Below are 22,776 nucleotides of genomic sequence, written 5' to 3'. Positions count from 1 at the left end.
TAAGTATTTTATTACAATTTTATTACACTGTCTAAATATAATCACGCACGAAAAAGGGCACTAAAAAACGTAATATTCTCTAAAAATGTTATTAAAAAATAAAAGAACATGCCAATATTTAAACTTATCTCTATTTTACATTATCTATTTTAAAATTATATACATGTTTTTAACTATCGATAAAGCTGCAGCTGAAAATATTATCTTAAAATAATATAACATCACTCATCAAAAAACATGTCGTTGTTTGCGACTTGATACGAAACACGTCTCTCTTGATAAGAAAAATCGTGACTATTTTGTGATAAATTCTGAAATAATAAATATTTATAAAATATATGTATTTATAACAATTATTATTAATTCTTATCTTACATATATTGCAAAGAAATGTGCACATGGATCACGAGGAGCGTGACTTAAAACACCATTTTTTATTATATATCTCGATAATACTCATTATCTAAATATCATATTTACTTCAAAAGTATATAAAAAGCAATATAAAAAGTTGTAATAAAATTTGTTCATTGCTTAGATAAACATTTTATTACGCACAAGTTCTCTTATAAAGTCATACAGGTGCAGTCGAATGCAATCTCCACTAAAACTTAAATCTTGCTTCACTAAGTATTTCGAAGAGATAAACCATGAAGACAAATTTAGTTTTTGTGTTCGTGCTTGTCTTGATTATAGGAATTACTATTTCTACCGGAGTCATTGCTGAAGATGCTACAGCAGCTGATGATTCACAAAACGACTTGAGAATATTTATAAAACTAATTAATAGAATTTTCTGTAAAACAGTATGTACACACAAAAAAGAGTAATAAATCAAAGCTCTCAGCGTTCTATGATGGTTCTGAATGGCTTTATAACGTAAGTAAATTTTTTAAATATTTTTTTAATAATAAAGTTTTTTAACTAATAAGGTTTATTGAAAAAAATATATATATATATATAAATTTAAAGTATTCGTAATTTACGCTCATTTCAATATTAAATACAATAAGTTGTGACACTTATAAATTACGAATACTTTAAATTTCTATTAAATCTTGTATATAGAAATATTCTGGATATTATGTTTTACTTCAAATTTGACAATATTATTCTCATTGTATTTTCTTACAGATTTTCGAGATCTATGATGACAACATAAGGAATCCTGACAAGAATATACTATTAAATGGCGAAAATCTTCTAATAATGACATTAAAAATTTAATCTCAGCAATCTTAAAAAAATGACAATATATTATTTTCTTCAATGTATTATTATATTTTTTTTCATGAATGTTTTTTGTTCGACAAAATGTTCTACTTATATGTAAATGGGAAGAATAAAAAATTAAAATAAATAATATTGAAAAAGGAGAAGTATTATTTAACCTGTAAAATTAATATAATCTAGCAATAAGTTTTTTAAAGACACAATTTATTTTTGCGACTTATGATGACAATAATAATTTTAATTTTTAACTTGCTCACAATTTATAGTAATATCTTAACATGTTTATTTCGCATTAGAAATTTCAAGCGTATGTTTTATTTTTTATCTCTTTACGTTTTAATAGATATATACGCGCGTGTATGTATATAAAAACAAATTCTAAAATTAACAGAAACCGTAGATTATAAACCATAGATTGTAAATTAATACGTTGTAAGAAAACATACGTAAGAAAGTATATCTTACTTGATAGGCAAACTTACACTTTTTAAACATCTATTTCTATTTAAGAAATGTAATGTAAAATTCTTAATAATTCCAAATAATTATTTTTTACTTTTTTAAGATAAAATTTGACAATTTTCCTTTTCTAAATAAATTTAGATAAAACCATTAATTTTAAATACAACTTGTTCAAAAACCATAAGAAAACATATATGACTTATGTACATACATTATACTTCTTACGCAAAATTCGGCTTATTTTATCCATCGTCCTTCAATTTCTTTCATAAAAACATATTTTACTGTAGAGTTAATATTAAAAATTCATATTGTATTTAATATTATTATAATATTTAAAATTTAATATTAGAATTTTATTTCAGTTGTTTCAACTGCTTGATACATTTACTCGTTAATCATTTATTAGGTAAATATGAAATAAAAATTGTATGTTATCAAAGATGCTCTTTCTATAAATAAATTCAATTTTTAATGTATTGTATAGTGTAAGTAATTCATATCAGTTCTAAAAATTTTAATAAGGTTTATTTTTTTTATACTGAAAGTTTTACAATATAGTGGCGTAAGCCTGGAATCGCAACTTTACAGGAATGAGAAAAAAACAATTCGCATTTGATACAATAATAATACATCTAAATATTTTTGTATTTATTTCTACATTTATAATTATTAGATCAATTAGTATACAACTATTGTAAAATATGCAAGGCATATAGAACTTTCGTGTGACTCAATATCTCATTTTGTAAAAAATTGATTGATATATGTTAAAATTCTCGATATGTTATAATGTCTTTTTTTATATTTTTGAAACTGTTTATTATGAGCACACATCTATGAAATCAAATAAGGAATTGTTTCCAATAATTTACAGTGAATATATGTACATACATATTAGTAATTTTGTTATGTTAAAATATGCATTTGAATATATCTTTTTTTTCACGTAAAATTATGGATTTATATATTGTAAATGTCTTATTCCATAAAATATATTAGAAATTGTCACAAATTGCGAAAATATAATTCGAAGAAATAAATAACGTTAAATAAAAAAAGATTTATTTTAATTTATAAATTACAATTAATCGACAACATATTACACGTAAAAAAGGATGGGTAAAATGTACTGATTTTTGCCCAGAAAGTGTAACGTATGTTACATATATTTTCTTATAGTTCTCTCATAGTTTTTGGGTTGCTAAATATGAAAATACTCGTTTTATTTATTGGTCTAAGCCTGCGGAAAAGTGGTCAAAATTTGCCTTAAATGAGAATAAGTCACTTTTAATAGTAATTCAATTAGTGTCAAACTTGCAATCATTTAATTATTTATGTTATAGTTTAGATTTATAATGTCTTTTACTGAAAATTAAAGAAACACTTTAGAAATGCTAAATCTAACATAGCAAAATCATTATAATATAAAAATTAAAAAATAAATAGTCAATTTATTCAAGAATCTTAAGTTTTATCAGATATATAAGCTTATAAAAATAATTAAATGTTGAGGGGAGAATTTCAAAAACATAAAAACACATATAGAAATAGATATAGGAATACATATTTCGACTTTATATAACATTAGCGGACCCGATCAATCAAGAAACTGCCAAGATTAAGATTCTGATGATGAATAAAACGAGAAGCTATACACATATATATATATATATATGTATATATATGAATATATGTATATATATGAATATATGTATATATACGAAAAATATAATAGGTATATAATATTATAGTATAATATAGTAGTATAATATTATAGTATAAAAACTATAATACGAAAAGTAATATAATAGAGCTTCAGGCAAAGGTCTACTATGAAAAACTTAACGCGCCTTTAGGTGAAATCTTTGTTGAAGTCTATTTTAAGATATTTAAAATTGTACAATGTATACAATTGCATTTGTTGAGGCTTAGTATTCTTTGAATAAATTGACTATTTATTTTTTACTTTTTATATTATATTGATTTTGCTATGTTAGATTTAGAATTTCTAAAGTATTTCTTTAGTTTTCAGTAAAAGAAATTATAAAACTATAATATAAACTATAATAAAAACTATAATATAAATAATTAAATAACTGCAAATTCGACACTAATTGAATTACTATTAAAAGTGACTTTTTAAGGTAAATTTTGAGCACTTTTCCGCAGCCGTAGACCAATAAAACGAATATTTTCATATTCAACAACTCAAAAACTATAAGAAAATATATGTAATTTACGTTGCACTTTCTAGGCAAAAATCAACATATTTTACCTACTCTACTTTACATTTGCAATGACGAGAATAATTGTAATACGCAAAATTTACTCTCATTTGCGAAAAATGAGATATATTAGTTCTTATAACTCTTTTGATTTGTACAAAGTGCCATTATTATTTTATATATATATATATATAGTTCAATAATTATTGCGCTAATTGCAAAATGATACAGGACTTTTATGTTCAGTTTGACCTGCTCTATCTGCCCTAGAGATTTGGGGCGATTATTATCGGACACCCTGTATATATATATATATATATATATATATATATATATATATATATATATATATACTTATATATCTACATCTTGTTAAATCTTTTCACCATTCATGTGTAAAATTTTCTTTATATACTAAATATTAAGTAATTTATTACAACAGCATTGTAATACGCATTATAACAGTAATTTGTACAGAGATCAAAATATGACATAAAACTTTTATAGCATAATATATTCATATTAATATATGACGCATCGGAGCAATAATAAAAAAAATTTAGCAATTGTTTCTATCAATGCAAATCTTTTTTATCGATCATAGAATAACGTGCAATATACTTTTTTACAATTAAAAAAAATAATAAAAGTTACAAAAATATTTAGAATTTTAAATGTTTGTGATTTAGCACGTGTTCAAAGAATTGTGTTAAAAAATAGAATAAAATGAGATATAATTATATCTGAATTATTATAGATTTTCAATGTTCTAATAGCACTGTTAGTAGAAATCATAATATAAAATTCATTATTTAGTCATTATTCATTTTCTATAAACAATAATCGTCGACCTTGACAAAAATCTTTTTCTTATGACAATAAAACCGACAAAATCACGAAGAAGATAATATTTTGTGTTGTTTTCTTAATATGTGCCTATAATATTTATTATATTTATAAAATATTATTTTATTACAATTTTATTATCTAGAAATAATCATGAAGAAGTAAAAAACTTATAAAGAATAAATAAACGTATCATAATATTCTCTAAAAATTTTATTTAAAAATAAAAATATGATAATATTTATATTTAAACTTATCTTTATTTTAGATTGAATTATATTGTATATTATTTCTGACTATCGCTAAAACTGTGACTAAAGCAGTCATCAATTTTGATATTAAGTATACAAGTAAAAAACATTATAAAATGGAAATATTTACATAAATTACTATAAAAAAATTATTGAAAAATCTCTATTAAAATAAAAACTAGTTACAAAGAAAGAAATATTTATTATTATTTTATTGGTTAAAATAATATAAAAAATATATTAGAAATTATATGAATATATGTATATTGGAAAAATTCGTAAATATTATCAATCTCTCATTTTTGATATGATATATGTATATATATATATATATATATATCTTAATATTTAATATATAAGTTTAAATATGTTTAAATATATACTTAACATAATTTCACAAGTACATATGGAACACAAAAGATAATACAACAAATATTTTCTATTTTTCTGTCTTTTTTTCTATCTCTACCTTTCAGATAGATATTTTTCATAACATATAAAATTTATATATTTTATAACACTAGTAAAAAATATGTCGCTGTTTGCAACTTGGTACCAAACATGTCTCTCTTGATAAGAAATAAAAAAATCGTGACTACTTTTTTATATGTTCTAAAATAATAAATACATTATAAAATATATGTATTTATGACAATTATTTTTAATTCTTATCTTACATATATTGTAAAGAAATGTGCACATGGATCACGGGGAGCGTGACATCATTATTTATTATATCTCAATAATATTCATTATTTAAATATCGTATTTACTTCAAAAGTGCAATATAAAAAATTATGATAGAATTTGTTCATTGCTTAGATAAAAATTTTATTATGCACAAGTTCTCTTATAAAGTCGTACAGGTGCAGTCGAATGCAATCTCCACTAGAACTTAAATCTTGCTCCACTAAGTATTTCGAAGAGATAAACCATGAAGACAAGTTTTGTATTTGTGTTCGTGCTTGTCTTGATTCTAGGAATTATTATTTCTAGTGGAGTCATTGCTGACCATGTTCACGAAACTGTTACAGTACAAAAACGAATAATAAAGAAACTAGGCGAGATCTGTGCAAGAACATGTGTAGATGAACATATAACGATTGCATCTTAAATCGAAGCTTCAGCGTCCTTTGATAATGATTTTGCAATGTAAGTAAGCTTTTGAAATAATGTTTTTATAAATAATCAGCTTTATTTAAAATTATATATATATATATATGTATATATATATATTTAATACATGTACATATATATTTGTATATATATGAATATATAAATTAAGAAAATATATTGTATATTATATATCATGAGTTTCGTCAGAATGAGTTTTGCTAAATGAAAGACGATTAGCTCTTGGAACATTTGTAAATTGTAAATGTTTATATATGTTCTAAGAATTTTTAAAACATTATAGTAATGCATTACACGTTAGCATTATGTGTTAGAAATATAAAATAATGTCCATATGTGTTAGAAAAAATCAACTGTAACAGATAATTCCCATACAAACTTATGAAGATAAATTCAATAGTTACATCTTAAAGATGTAATAAAACATTTCTTGTTTTATATATATATATATATATATATATATGTATAATATATTGAATTTGCTCAAGAATTTGACATTTTAATGGCAGGAAGTTTTTTTAATTAGTCTGCATATATATATTAATAAAAACTGAAGATTATACATATGTATATAATAAATGTTTTCTTTTCTTTCATTCGCACTCTCATTCCGACAATAATACAGTAAGTTGTGACATTTACGAATTATAAATACCTTAAACTTATGTTAAATTGTATAATTTTTGTATTTGGAAATATTCTGGATAATTTGTATTTTACTTCAAATTTCATAATATTATTCTCATTGTATTTTTTTTCAGATTTTCGAAATCTATAATGACAGCATAAAAATATCGATCCTATCAACAATCAAATACGGATAAATGATGAAGATATCCTGATGACGATATTATAAATTTAAACTTATCTATCTTAAAAATGTGAAAATATTCGAATTTGTTTCAATCTATAAAACATTACTTTATTTTTCCTGTGGTGAATGTTTTTTCTGCCGAAAAAATATATTCTATCTATCTATATATAAATCTATATGTAAACAATAAATTCAAATAAATTGTATAAGAAAAAGAGAAACATCTTTTAACTTATAAAATTAAAATAATTTGGCAATAAATATTAAAAAGCAATTTATTAATAATTTGTAATTTCTCTCCTGTCAATAAATTTTGAATCTAAATCATAGTGGCAAAAGTAGATCTTTAAGCAAAACTGTAAGTGTTTTCTATAAAAGATAATGAAATGCGATTTTTGTGAAATTATTGAAAAAAATGTTTGATTTGAAAAATATTGATATAGATTTTATGATGCTTAAAATCTTTACATTTTTTTGCGTAACTGCGTATCTTTGCAACTTTCCATTGCAATAAAACATGTTAATAACATATCGTATGTTACAATATCGCATGTAAAAACGCTGAAAAGAAATTTCTCCGATATATTGTCGAGAATGAGAGATTATATAAAATTTCCAATTTGAATTAATTATTTATCTTTTAAAAGGTGCTATTTATTATGTTGTTTATTATTTTATCTATAATATTTATTATACAAGTACTTAGATAAATATCATATATACTTGCATAATATAAAAAGAACTCCGCACAAATCATATAAGAAATTGGGTTCCAGTAAAATCAGATTTCTTCATATGTTGTAGTTTATGACTTGCTCAACAAAAGATCTAATAGATACAAAGTTAATTAATAGATAGTTATAATGAGCTATAGTCAGTCAAGTACGAAAAACTCGGGACTTTGTGAATATTATTTGGACATACTTTAGATCGAAAACCTCATAGGAAAATCATTATTTTTATTCAAATTATTATTTTTATTGATTCCAGGAGTAATTTTATATATTCTTCATATGTAAATTCATGTATAATTATATATGAGATAGATTATACATGATCCTATGAAAGGCTTATTTTGACGGATTGATATTTCTCAAAAACCAAGGCTTCCATCGAAAAATGTTTCGTACAAAAATTTTGTAACTTTGAGGCGGATTTAAGATAAGTGCTATTGATTTGAGTATAGATGGTAAAGTTATGTAAAAGTCAACCTAAATTTTTAAATAGTATCACTCTAATTTATTATATAAACTGATTCTTTGCAATATTCGTTATAAAGATAAGATGGCCAAAAATTAAGTAGCTTACGAGACATTTCATTAGTTTAAAATTATGTTAAATTATAAAATCTAAAATATTTATAAACTATTCAATTTTTGATTATTATACTTATAACTTTTTACGCAGAAGGAATCAATTTATATATAAAAAAAATTAGGATGGTTTAAAAAAATTAGGTTGACCCTTATATAATTTTAGCATTTTTTCTTGAGATCATTTGGAGATGATTTTTTCTCAGGGAAAATGTCGAGGCATCAATAATTTTCGAGTTATAAGCGATTTAAAAAAAAGGGGCTTTTCGCAATTAAACTTTTTGAAGTAAAAAAATTACCAAAACTACATTTTTCAGTTAATTTTTGATAGTTTACTAATAAAATTTTAATTTAAGACTTAATTACAAAGATATATAATAATAAAAATTGCAAAAAATGATAACGTGTCTCAATATTTTCGCTGTGGAAAAATTGACCACAAATGATCTCAAGAATCTGCCATTAACAGGTTTTTCATCAATTATCGGACACCTGTATATTTATGAATTTTTTTCTGTTTAAACGCGTTATTGAAAGAGTGTTAGCTTAATATTTTTCAAATTTTATTAAAATGTATAATAACAAATATATAAGTTAGTATTATGTAAACTAAGATAATGATTTTGGTAAAAATGGGTTTCATAGAAATATAATAAATTATAAAACAATTCTGATAACTATATCTTACTTGACGAATTTATTTTACATTAATAATAATAAATAATAATAAATTTACATTGATAATAATGTTTCCATTTTCGTGTTTCTTCAAAGCAGACAATTACAATGAATTGATTTAACAATGTGGTCTAAATGATACACGCTCTAGAAGAATCTTCGATTTAAAAGGATCGACGATTGATTAATCCGACGTTTGACGCCTTATGTGTGTATATTGCGACTGTTTTTTTATTAAAGCTTAGACACAGAAGCAAACACATGGGTGGTGTTCAGCTTTCCAGCAGCACCGCACGTCTTGGAATTGGTAACATTTGTCGGTGATTGGAAGAATTTACGAGTTTCTCTCCCGTCTGGGACCCCGCTCTTCCGCCTATTCCTCACCGGCTCTTCCTCTCGCTACCGATCGGAGCTACCGATAAATCACTTTCCCGACTCCGCGAGATTTAATATAACGTCAATATTCCCGCTAGAACGAATAAAAAAGCGGAAAGGGATATTCACGGCGAGTCCTCGCTACGCATCATGGCACTCGCATGGCCCTCTGTGCGTGACGCGGGATAAAACCGTTTTAAAATTGCAAATATGTCGCATGTCGAGACTTTAAGAGAATTTCTGTTTCTCTTCTTGGAATACGATTGCGACTGAGAATTATGACAAATTCCTTTATGGACCTACGTTTATATTCCTTAAATTTATTGCATGGCTTCGAACGGAATAACCGAGGCTTAAGCTAGATGGGACAATGTAGTATATCATAAATATTCTTCCAATAGTAATATAATTAATATTAATTGTAATTAATATTATACAATATATTATATTTAATATAAAAAATAGTCTTTTTTCTTAAAGAGGCTATTTTATTTTATAAGAATAATTAATTCTTTTTCTTGTCTTTAATAATATGCAAAATGTATCCTTTTTAAAGATATAATCAATAGATTCCTTTTTGATTGTGGATAAATTTTTCTGACGATTATATCTTGGAAACATTCTGTAATTTAATTCACACGCTAATTCAGTTTACGAGTACGTGAGATTTAATATAATTTCGATCAATATTCCTGGCAGGAAGTACAAAGGAAAGGATGTCTACGGAAGTCAAGATTGTAGACTGCTCGGCACGCGTCGTGGATGTTGCGCTTTTCTACGTGACACGCGATGAATAACAGATATATTATTTATTTTGCAACATAACGACGCCTGATTGTGTCGACAAAACTGCTACATTAACAAGAGCAAATAAGAGAAGAAGATATGGATAAAAAAGTTTGATTAATATAAATATAACTATAATAATAAGTAAAACAACATCGGAAGACAAAAATTAATATTAAAAAAAGAGAAAGTTCTATTTCACGGCATGTTTCTCTCTTATTAATTTAAGGAACTTCACATAACATGACAATAGCAATAAATTATTAAAAATAATTATTGTGTAAAATTAATTTTTATAATAATTATAATAGTATATATACATTTTTCAGGATCAGCAGAAGATCCCCTATCTGTCGTATCGTGATTAGATCTGACTTTTAATTAATATTGCTTTCATCTGTATAAATGGCTTCAACATAAACGCGATCTGTGCGCGTTCAACGGATTTTAATATAGCCGATACGGTAAAACAGAAAGATGATTTTCCCGGAGAGAAGAGAAGAGAATCTGAATGCGCAACGTCACGCGCCACTCATCTAGCGGATTCTGCAATTTCGTACGTGCTAGCGCCATGACGAATTCTGATTGTGATGTTTCGTAGTTTGAGATTTTTCTCACCCCCGCAAAGAGTGAACGCGTCACGGCCTAAGCTTCTTCGATACCGATAACCGAAGCGGAATACATCTATTAATCCAGGATACATTGGATAAATATATTGTGAGCCTTTTGTTTTTGTAATAATTTCTAAACATATCTTTATACTATTCCGAAGTACCTACATCCGTTTTAAAAATTGTACGAGTTACTTTTCGATGTCGCGTGGAAAGAATAATTTACAAAGGATAACATTTATCAAGCACACATTTTTCAAGTCGAGTCATTCTCTTCGATGAGTTAAATCTCTGGGATTTCCCGGAACCCCACCCCCTGTGGAATTTTTCCAGTAACTCCAAAATCGCGGCGGCCAACAAAATGGATTAACGGCTGGGCGCGCGATGAAGGGAATTTTCCCATCGTACTCGGTTGGAATTTTTAGCACGTTCGACGTTACAGGATGAAATCGGCCGAAAATTCGTGCATGAGGTGTCGGATCTATCGAAACATCCCTTCCGTCTTCTGCGCAACATATCTCCCTCTCTTTTCTTCTACCCTTGCAAATAAACGGCGACATGAGGGAGAGAAAAGGGATGTTTTAGTAGCCGCGTACGCGCGTAAAGTCGACGCGGAAATTAATTCTTGCGGTTGTGGAAAATTGCCACGCCCAACCATTGTGAGACACCGCGGCCAATCGCCTGGGGAAGATGCGCCCGACGTAGGAAAACCGATTGTGACGATAATTGCTCGTTCGTAATGATTTCCTCCCTCGTCGCCGGGAGCGGCGCTAATTTACGATGCGTATTTAACATCTTAATCACCGAGCGTCTGGTGCTCTACTTTGCCTTCATGAGAGCTGCTCGTTATCACCTATCAACTCCTAGAGTCGACTAAAAGCGTATATATGAAAGTGTTTTCGACTACACGTTCACGAGCTTGCAAATGCGTCAATTAATTCACGTTCGCATTTTTACGTAGGTACGTTATAAACACGATAATTACTTACAAAGAAAATTAGAAAATTTGTCGTGTCATATAAATAAATAAACATACAAAAATAACAATAACAAATGTCATTAATATATTCAATAATTTTATCGAATTATTTTCTCTCGTCTGATCTTTTGCTTTTTATCGAGGATCCAACTGCCAGACAAATAAACGCATGTGCGTATATTTGTATGTCGCACCTCATTATACGAGCTTTTAAGGAATTAAAAAGCACGAGACTGACGTAACGTGTCAGACCGATCGTGTTTGTCAGCCGCGCTTTGACACTCGCATCGCGAGTGATATCCGGTATCAAAGCACGCGGTTCCGCGTCCACGCATATCGAGCTCATTGTATAATACATACGTGGACGAGCAATTTTTCGTTTTATCACGCAGCAGACGGCCGACAGACGGCGGCGAGCCCTTCCCCCGGATGCTGTAGCATCCCATCGAGGGAGAAAAAAAGAGGGAAAAGAAGAAGAGAGAGAGAGAGAGAGAGGATCGAACGGCTGCGCCGCGATCTCTTTTCCCTGTTCCTTCACCCCCTTCAGCCCCTGCCTTCCTCCCCGTCAAATGATTTCCGCATTGTGCCGGCTGTAAGGACGGACAGACCGGCGGAATTTTAACGAGTTTTGTGCAACTTGATATAACGGGGGTTGGGATGGACGGGGAGACGGGGAAGGGTGGAGAGTAACCTTGGCGCCGTCGCTCCGCTTTTACTTCCGTAAAATGCTTCTTGTACGTTCCTTGCACGGAGAGAGGCGTACGAAGTTAAGGCGAACCGTCACAGTCGTTCATCTCTACGCCCGTTGGCGCGTATCGGGACGGAATTGAGGGCGTAAAGATACCTCACGTTTTTCTCGGTGCCATAAGGCACCCTCCGTCGCCTTCCGTCGCTATTACTCGATATAAAGGTCTCGCGGCGAAAGATACCGGCGTTTATCTACGACTTGGTGTGTTACACATTTTTTCGGATATAAGTATATAATAAAAATAATATGTGTGTATATATCTTCATGAATATGTTCAATTATATCTGATATGGTTTTGTGAAAAAAGGAACGAAAGATAAACGCGACACCTTTTCTTTAATCCTGATACAAATACAAATGATCTTATTATTATAATAATTTATATTGATTTATGTCGAAATAATGCGTCTGATTTAATAATTTATAAAACAAAGATGGATCTTCATGTTCTACCATTTTGTCCCGGTATATTTTTCAATGGACGATATTCGTTTTTTTTTCATGCAACAAGGTAAAAATCCTCGACGCGATCTGCAGATATCGTATTAGGTGACGCATAAGTCGGGCGCACACGCGTCATCGCACTTATATCATTCCACGTTACCAAGGCTTATCACTATATGACATTATTGACGAATAAAAGCATCCGGAACAGCGCCATTCCATATTGCATAGCCTCGCGGAATTTTCAATAACTGTGACTACGTCCTTATATGTGAGCTGGAGAAAATGAACATTGGAGAAGATGACGCTCCGATAAAGTGTGTCGAAACTATAGTATTCCCTTTCTACGCGACGAATTAATTCGAGAAAATTGCTTCTCTGAATTGGACGCTCTAATAAATACATTTGTGTTAATAAATAATTTTACGCCTAAAGAGTAAGAGAGACGGCGCCGGGGCTCTTGATAATGAATTCAAATTAAATAATTAAATGTAAATGTCTCTCCCGTATCGGATTTTTCGGACACCCTTACAAGACAATTAACGCGGGACCGAGTATCGACAATAAACTTTTTGACATCTGACATTCAATTTTCACGATTGTCTCCCGCACTTTTATGCACTGTACGCGGCCTCATTGTTTGTCAGTCTTTATTGCAAGTACATGTATTGTGTGCATTGTGACGTGATTCCCCGTTATTTTTCCACATGCCAAGTCTCGTAGTCAAAATTTCCGACGGGCATTGTATCCAAATATCGATGACGCGCAAAGTGGAAACTTCGCTTTCAGTGTCACGCAAATTGTCAACATTTGTGAACGTGACAGACGACCACTTCTCCAAGTTACCCTCTTTTATTCTCGTATATAATCTCGCGGATTCTTGACTCCTTGAAAATATTCGCTTATACAAATACATATACATTCGGCATGAAAATAGCAGCAGCTTTTTATTACACGGGTTTGCAAACTGATATGAAATTATTAATATTATTACCAATGTTAATATTATATTGATATTATTATTGCATTCTATGGTTATTTGCATAAATTACTGCTATTATTGAATAATATTTGTAAATTATATGTCAATATACCGTACGAAATTAGCCTTTTACGTGTGTGTATGCATAATAAATTAATTATTTTATAAAATCTTTTTTTTCACCCTTCCTTTTTTCCCTTTCGACATAGAGAGTTTGCTTTCTTCGATATAAATGTTACGCGATGATATCGCGGGCGCGTATCGGCGTTGGCGGAATACGTTACCTCTATTAATAAAAATCTTCCATTACATATTTCCCCGTCTTGAATACTTCATCTCGTTCGTCTTAATGATTCCCCGAAGGGTGAAAAGTGCGTACACCCGCGATAATATTAACATTCCAATTCACGGTGTTCGATTTTCTCGACGAACGGAAATTTCTACCCCCCCCCCCAGCAATTTTAATCGTTTCGATAAGCGTCTCAATTGAGGAATCCAAGCAAAATAGAAAGAGGGAGAGAGAGAGAGAGAGAGAGAGAGAGAACTGGACGCGTTCGACGTTCACCATCATAAATCCGAGAATAGCGTTCCACCGCTTCGTTGCTCCACGGTCCGATGCTCATTATATCAGCATTGTGGCCGTCGCTATTCCATATTCTCGGCGTTAAGTCGTATAGAATTTCCGATGGCAATAGAATTGGAATCCGCTGCGAGAGAGAGAATCAGTTCCGTGACCGTTGAATAATTCTCGTTTCATAGCGCGCGCGAGCCTAGAACAATATAACCAGGATTTGCACCCTCTCCTCTCCCCTCCGCCTCGGCCCCCCCCCCCTCCTCCCCGAGCGCAGAAGTCGACAATTTCTGACGCGTGTTCGCACGTCGCATTTAAACGCTAAATGTCTATAAATGCCAGGGATTGTTCTCAGCGTGTATGTGCATCCCGTATTTAATTCATCGAATTGGATTTCGATCGTCGCGAGATAAGTCAACGCCCTCGGTTATACATATAATAGATGATGATCGACGTAGTAATTTCGATTAAAGGGGACTGCCAGTCAAACTTCGTGTCCATTACGCGAATTGCCCTCGGTGTGCAGTTTGCAATCTGTCGATACGTAAAATCAAATCCGCAGAAACGTCGCGGAAATGTAGAGAGGGGGGGAGGGGGGTATACATTGGGATTTTCCGCGAGATACATTTAATCGACACGTCGATAAACTCGACGATTTGCGCGAGAATCGTCGATGCTCCTCGTGCTCTTTGACAGTTCTGGGTTCTGGTAGTGAAAAAAAAAAAAAAAAAACAAATAATACAAAAACGACGATCAATTTCAACAACGCTAATTTTCGATAATCAATCATAATATTGACAAATTTCCAGATCATTCGTCCAGATGACGTTTTAATTTTATCTACACCGACTGTATTTTTCCAGCGATTTCCCGTAGATTGACATGTACGAGGATAGCGCAAATTGGACAGATCGGATTAATATCTCAACGCGCGCGTAACGAATTTTTACTCACGAATCCCGCACAATTTTATTTTATTTCTCTAATGAGCTTTGTCGGAACTCTTACATGCTCGATATGAATTTTAAATTTCCATCCGGATTCTTTCTACCTTTACAATCCGCCCGTCGGATATTAGCCAGAACTCGCGAATCTGTAGCACGAGTCTACCACAAAATCGTTCTCGTCCCTGATTACGGTTTCCTCTCTGCGATACGAATAAAACGTTAGGTATATTTGCATTTGTTGAAATTGTAAAAATGCGGTTCGTTTTTATGCAGATGCAACGTTAAAGATACAATATTAAAGTATCTAGATATAAAAATGCGCAGTGGCGTTTTTTTTTACGTTATAACATATTTAAATTTTGATATTTCAAATATATCTCACATGACAATATTCGAGATAATCACCGTCTAAATAAAAGGCACCGTAAACGAGCGTTCGATGTTCTTCTCGGGATTTTTTACGCCACCCTTAAAGTTTGACGAGCGAAACGACTCGTATCGCGCGTGCAACTTCGGAAATGGATTGTAAGAGACGCATGTCGTCGATATGCATCCGCTATATGTATCGTGGGAGCCTGAGAGCGACGTAAAGCTGCATTTTATCGAACGCAAATGCGATCCTCTCGTGCGATTCAGGGAAAAATGATAAGAAACTCGAAGGATATCGGCGAGGGAGACGAGAAGAGACTCGTCTCGCTGTTGTTCCAGGCACCGCATCTCGATTGTCTATCCAAGTTTTCAAATATCTTCCAGGAGCCGTTGGGAGGCCAGCGAATTTATATACCTGGCACCTGGGGGAGGTTGTACGACTTTTACCATACACGTCTCGCATAAAAGAACGGAAGCAATGTTGTGTTCACGTTTGTCGAAAGAAGTTAAGATATTAAGGAAAGAGCTTCCGATTCGATCCTGGAGAGACTGAAATGAGGTATCGAAAAACATTAATTCTAAGGAAACTTATTCGAGTTTTTTTCTTTAACTATGTATATCTAGCTCTAGTAACATGGATCCCTCTCTCTTAGGTACTGGTTGTTATCAAATCAAACACGGATATAAAGTTATATAAAAATAATATAAATAATATAAATAAAATAATATAACAAATAGTTTATTTATAACTCTTCTTGTTCAAATTTTTCCAATATATTTGTTTGGTTATTTATAAAATAAAAATTTTAGAGCTGTGTCTTTCAACGTTTGGTAAAGAGATTGCTAACTTATTCTGAATATTTACCTGAGAGATTTGCGCAAAAGTAAAACCACTCTGTACAAAAGAGGATATCGTAAGGCGGATCAAAGTGGCTATGCAAACAGCTTCGAGAGAATCGACAGAAACTGATGCTTTTTTAATCGAAAATTAAATCCGTTATCGTTGTCAGGAAATCTGTGGTAATAATTTTTTTCTCACAATTTTGCAGCTTTGTTCGTTAATAGCGTCAATATACTGAACACCGTTTAATCTGTTTCTTGTTCATAAAGAATCCAGCTGCACGAACAACATGATAAATTGTTGATACTGGTGCTGAAAAATTAAAGATGGGATTAACGAGCATTATTCATTTTCGCCGTGATTCGTTTCGCAGTATCAATAAAAGACAAACATTTGCATTACCTTGTATAAACGCGTGATTGAATCACGAAATGAAATGCGAGCAAAGTTTGCCGCAGAGACATATTACACAACAATAAAATATTCGTACCTTATTAAAGCGTATAGCGGAGAGAACATCCTGTCATAGTTTTCCTCAAGAAACCGCGAGATAAGGAAATTAGTAAAATGGTACATTGGATTGAGTTTCTGAAACATTAATATTCATAAGAATAGAGCGATGCTAATACAAGAAGATATTATAATTAAAGTATAAATTTTGCGACATTAATTAAATATATCTATTATTAATACAGATAGCAACACTAAAATGCGAAATAAAAATCAAACGTTGAAATTTAATTATTTTCTCGTGTCGCTGATATTTGTTCTTCAAAAAGTGATAAAATAAAAAGATATTTAAAAGGCTGTCGTTAACCCACTTTCAATTGATTTGAGTGGCTTTCTCGGTCGGCAGGAAATTTTTTTCCTTTATCTCCCAACGTCATACTTTGCCGACCAACCAGAATGCTTTACTTTAATTCGATTCATAGAGCCAATCTTATTCATCCATTATTACTTTGATGCCGCCCATGGTGTCTGTTTATCGCTCGTCTGCACAACGGTCGTTGATGTATAGCGCGCGCAAGTTATCGATCTGCGGGCTGAGAAGCCGACAGACAGCTCCAAGATCCGTGTTCCACGCGGGCCATAACACAATTACGTTAATTGGCCGATGCTTACATTAGTATTAAGTGGAAGTCTGACGAGAGGAGCCGAGCCGAGTCGCTCGGCTGTAGCTCGTGGCTGTTTCGAAACTCCTTCGACAGCTCATACGTTCACACAGAGGGGCGAAGTTCATTTTCTCGATGCATCGGCGCCAGAAAACCAGAATACTATTCGATAGTCTTTGGAATAATATTTTATGAGAATCTATAGAGAGATACTACGGAGAGAGGAAAAAAAAACAAAAATTTAATGTAACAAATAAAAATAGAAAGGTAAAAAGAAGGAGCTTTAACAGCGGGAACGTATTAAATTTGTTAAAATCGATGCGAAACGCGCACTGAAAATAATACTCGCGGCGAAAAATTCGGATAAACAAGATTAAGAGAACAAAATGAAATCGGATAAAGAGAGAGAGGGAGAGCTACGTAAAAAGGCTACCAAGAAATAATGGATGAAGGAAATGTGTTCGGACTTTGGCTCGCGAAAAGGGATGAAGTAGCAGGAGGAAGAATGTAGATAAAGGGATGCAGATGAAAACGAAAATGGAAAATGTGGAGAAAGGTATCGCACAGGAAGGAAATGCAAATACAGGAAAAGCCTTGCAGTGGTGCGAGGCGTCGAGAAACGTCACGAAGGAAGAGGACAGAGAGGGGAAGAGAGGGAAAGAGAGAGAAGGAAAGAATGCAGATAGAGCGAGCACGCGGAGATACCGAAGGAAGGTGAGAAAGAGAGAATGCGGCGGAAAGGAAAGGGGAAGGGTAAGGAGGGTGGTCTACGAGAATGGTTTCGAGACGAAGTTTGGCGGTTTGGCATCCCTCTACAGCGCAAACTACCACCACTACACGTTTCCGTCAGGCTTGCGTGAGGTTGTTCCTCTCGAATCACCCAGCGTTGATTTCACAGCACCGTTCGTAGGATAAGCGGAAGTCGGTCCCCGCAGTACGGCTCTCTGATCCTTCGCGATCCCGAACGCAAACTTTCGAACCCCCAAAATTCTCCGAGTTATTCTCAGAGGAAAACGAGCGCACGCGCTCTTCGCGAGAGTAACGTCGAAAAGAGGAACGACGCATTTTTTAAGTTTCCCGACAGTCTGTATAATTTTTTCGCCGAGTTTTTTTAATCCATAATTAATCGAGACGATTAATCTTGATTTATTACATTATTGATTTAATTATAATACGTATATGTATGCAGCCATGGTCAAAAGTATTAGGCACCCTTAAATTTTCCATGTTTCTTATTTTGTTAACAGTATATAAATACTAAAAGAATTAAACAATTTTTTTAAACTATCGATAGCAATTTAAAGCTGAAATTTCAAGCTTTAAAATGTTTTTTTAATTTTTCGTCTGTCATAACTTTTCGCCCAGTATCGACAACATGTCTGAAAAACACAGATTTCAACAAAATTAGTTTCAAAATTATGTATCTCGGCCAACAAAAATTTAGGAAAGTTTTAAAAAAAAGTATTTTGTAGGCAAAATGTTGTAGTTTATGAAACTTAAATTTTTCGAGAGAAATTTTTTTACCGAGCTACAGAGTGTCAAAAATACAACAAAATTTTAAGAAACAACACAATGTTCTTTTTTTAAAACACAAAACATTTTTAATGTACTGATAACGCATTAAAGTTGCTATCGGTAATTAAAAAAAAAAAAAAAAAAAAAAAAAAACATTTTAAAGCTTGAAATTTCAAGTGCTATCAATAGTTTTAAAAAATTTTTTAATCTTTTTAGTATTTATATACTATTAACAAAATAAGAAATAGGGAAAATTTAAGGGTACCTAATACTTCTGACCAAGGCTGTATTAAAAATATATAGGCGTCTCATTTTAGCGCAATTTTCAGATTAAATATCAATTAACAAGCAACAAATTGTAAAGAATTAATAAATATGATTATGACATATGCGGAAAGAAATGTATATATTGTACAAAAGCCAATAATGTGTATCAATTCATCAAAAGAGATTAATGATAAATTCAACACTCAATCACGTCCCAGCCGCGTCGTAATTAATTCAGAGTCAACAACCGACGGAATGACACTCGATCGTCGTCGGCTCGCAAAAAAAAAAAAAAAAAAAAAAATAAAGAACGAGCAGACGCGATTTCTCGCTGTGTCCGCGCGAAATTCGCGCCAATCGCATTGTCGCGTTTAATCGAACGCGCGCGGAGAACCCAGTCGTCCGGATATTCGAATATTCGCGCACGAAGGTCCGATAATCCCGTCCCCGGGATCGACAACAGAGGGCAGCCGATTATAATCCAACGTAGCCCTGAAAAGGAACGACTAGGCAGCGAACAAATCCGGTCTGTCGTTGTAATTGTCGACCGTGTAATTAACGCGGCCAATATACTGCCGACACTTTGACATTGTATCGACATTGCTTCCAGGCATCACGACTGCCAAGATGCTTCTGTCATCGATACTAATCTGCCGATAGGTACTGTCGATATCTCTTCTACAGTACTACTGAAAGTGACATGAGCGCGACATTTGTGCAAAACGCGAAATTCGGGATCGGTTTGGAGAGGTAGCTCAGAAATTTATCATCAATTTTTTTCATTGAGCGAAAATTTCGAGCTACTAATATTTCGAGCCGGAAACTGTTACAGATAATGTTCTGCTCTTCGATGTAAAAATGTAAAAATTTTGACGTATGTGTTTAAATCGCAAATTTAAATCAGATTTCAAATGACAAACAAGCATTAAACTGGTTTTAAAAGGAACAAAAGTATTTGAAAACACGCGGTTTTATTAAGCCAATGTAATCAACTGTGCGCAATCATTGCAAAATCAAACATTGAGAGTGCGTGTGAATACTGGAAATCAGCCAATAGGATTTCATTCACGCAATCCCCACAAGCGTGCGATTTCCCTCTAATTGCACGACTAATTCTCTCATTTATTTGAAATCCGATCTGTTATCTCGTAATGGCGACAGCGAGCTTACCACTAATGTCAAACTCGATCGACGATGTAATTTCGAACAAAATCGGAAAAACTCGTCGCAATTTTTTGGTTTGGTTACGGGAATCTCTTCGTGAGAGATACTCTATCATCATAATTTTGAATATTTGTCGAATATTGTCAAACGATAGCAGCCGCGTTGAAATCGCATGGATTACAAACCGTTTGCACTTTTTTATCCGGTTCGCGAAATATTTGCGCAGACGGCGCAAACGCGAAACGGTTGAATCAAATTCCACGATGGAAAATGATTTTCGCGATATTGCGAAAACATTCATCTCGCTTAGAATTTTTTTCCGTGATTGAAGAGAAATCAATTTGCACGGTGGATATTCTTTGCGTTTGATTTGCGCTCGTTGCTACCAGCTACGTGTCAATTACGCTTCTGATTTTGTAAACCAGAAAAAAAATGAATAGACCTTTTATTGTCGTTGCACACGTTGTTGAACTAGTGTTGTTTTTTCGCACAAACCGTTTTTCACAATTTACAATCGTAGAGACATTTGTCATTCGGCAACACTATAATAATACTTTACCTTCACACTATTTTTGATACAATCAATTTTTTTATCAAAATATAAGAAGCATATAAAAAAAGTGTAAAAAATAATAAAAAGTAAATGAATTGACAAGTTTATTTTTTTTTTTTATAAATCAATTTTATCTAAATTATTTTCATAAAGATAAAACAAAATATATGATAAAGAGTATTGTTCTCATTTATTTATATTATTGAATCAAATATAACTGATATTTTAAAGAAAGAGAGAGAGAGAGAGAGAGAGAGAGAGAGAGAGAGAGAGAGAGAGAGAGAGATAGGAAAGAAATAAAATTAGAAGAGAAAACAATATCCGGAAGTCGAGATATCATAGCGAAACCACTAGGTCGATGTTTAAAGTCGCTCCGAAGACGAGCTTTATTTCCTGCCAACGTGGTTTTGCGGTGAAAGATGAAACGCCACGTCAAGTCTACTGTTGCACCACTTTCCTGGCTTCCAGACTGTGTCAAAGGAGTAAATAACGGGAAGCCTACCGTCTCATCGTGCTCGTGTCACGTTTAAAATGACACGATTGTTTAGAGTGATACGATTTCATCATCTAGCACTTTTTCACAGAAATCTTTTTCGTGAGCTCTTTATCATATATTTTGTTTTATCTTTATGAAAATAATTTAAATAAAATTGACTTATATAAAAGAATATAAACTTGTCGATTCATTTACTTTATATTATTTTTTAACGCTTTTTTTATATACTTCTTATCAGATATATTCTTATATTTTGATAAAAATACAATGTGTAAGAAAATTGTTAAAAATTGTTATATAATAAAGATTGATAAAAAAAAACCCACACTTTTTCTGACGTTTACAAATTTCACGGTTAACAAAGAACATTGTTGCACCGATCTGCATATTACATTAGTATTCGACACGGAATAAATGCTCGAAAAAAGAACCGCGAACTCATTAGCTACGGGCTGCGGGCTTGGGCTTTCTTTTGCTTAATACACGCGCACACGCTTCGAGAGTTTTTATAAGTACTTACAGCCCGTATACCCGGTTCGCCGTCTATTATCTCCCACGTGCGAGCGCACGTGCACGCACTGTGACACGACTTCGCGACGGTGTGAAAAATTCGCGACCGTCGCCGTCGGCGCAAAAAGCCGGCGGTGAAATGACAGCGAATTCTTCTACCGTGTGAAAGGCCCGCATTCATCATTCTGATGGCTTCTATTTAATACCCGCGCGTAGCCTGAGCTAGGATATCAATCGCGATTTTACGTACGTGCGTTTCAAAAAAGCGGAACATATTTTATATTCAACGTACGTGTGTGCTTGAAAGACAGAGATAAAGCTACAAGTCCAAAAACCAACAAATATTATTTGACAGAAATTAATAAAGTACGTAATTAATAATTAATAGATAGACCAAAGATTGCGAAATAGAAATTCATTTGGAAAAGTAATACAAAATCTTGACTGAATGAGCATATTAAAAGTTATATTAAAAAAATGAGTCATATTAAAAAATCGTAATAAAAAATATTAATTATTATATTTATATTACTTGTTATTAATTGAA

General features: G+C 32.0%; 3 long non-coding RNA genes across 3 annotated transcripts; 2 read left to right on the top strand and 1 right to left on the bottom strand.

Moving 5' to 3' along the window:
• Positions 1-431: 431 nt before the first annotated feature.
• LOC140670273 (uncharacterized) lies at positions 432-1,210 on the top strand. The gene is made up of 2 exons (XR_012047527.1): positions 432-879; positions 1,135-1,210. It is a non-coding gene; the product is annotated as an uncharacterized lncRNA (long non-coding RNA).
• A 4,553-nt stretch (positions 1,211-5,763) lies between these two features.
• Positions 5,764-7,253, top strand: LOC140670466 (uncharacterized). Its single transcript, XR_012047568.1, has 2 exons — positions 5,764-6,172; positions 6,916-7,253. It is a non-coding gene; the product is annotated as an uncharacterized lncRNA (long non-coding RNA).
• Positions 7,254-10,440: 3,187 nt separating this feature from the next.
• LOC140670197 (uncharacterized) lies at positions 10,441-19,354 on the bottom strand. Its single transcript, XR_012047484.1, has 4 exons — positions 17,434-19,354; positions 17,103-17,200; positions 16,637-16,924; positions 10,441-16,320 (listed from the first exon to the last, which is right to left on the bottom strand). It is a non-coding gene; the product is annotated as an uncharacterized lncRNA (long non-coding RNA).
• Positions 19,355-22,776: the final 3,422 nt, after the last annotated feature.

Source organism: Anoplolepis gracilipes, chromosome 10 (assembly GCF_047496725.1).
Source record: "Anoplolepis gracilipes chromosome 10, ASM4749672v1, whole genome shotgun sequence".
NCBI classification, from domain to species: Eukaryota; Metazoa; Arthropoda; class Insecta; order Hymenoptera; family Formicidae; genus Anoplolepis; species Anoplolepis gracilipes.
The sequence above is the reverse complement of the archived record's forward strand: the minus strand, read 5'-3'. Positions and strand labels throughout refer to the sequence as shown.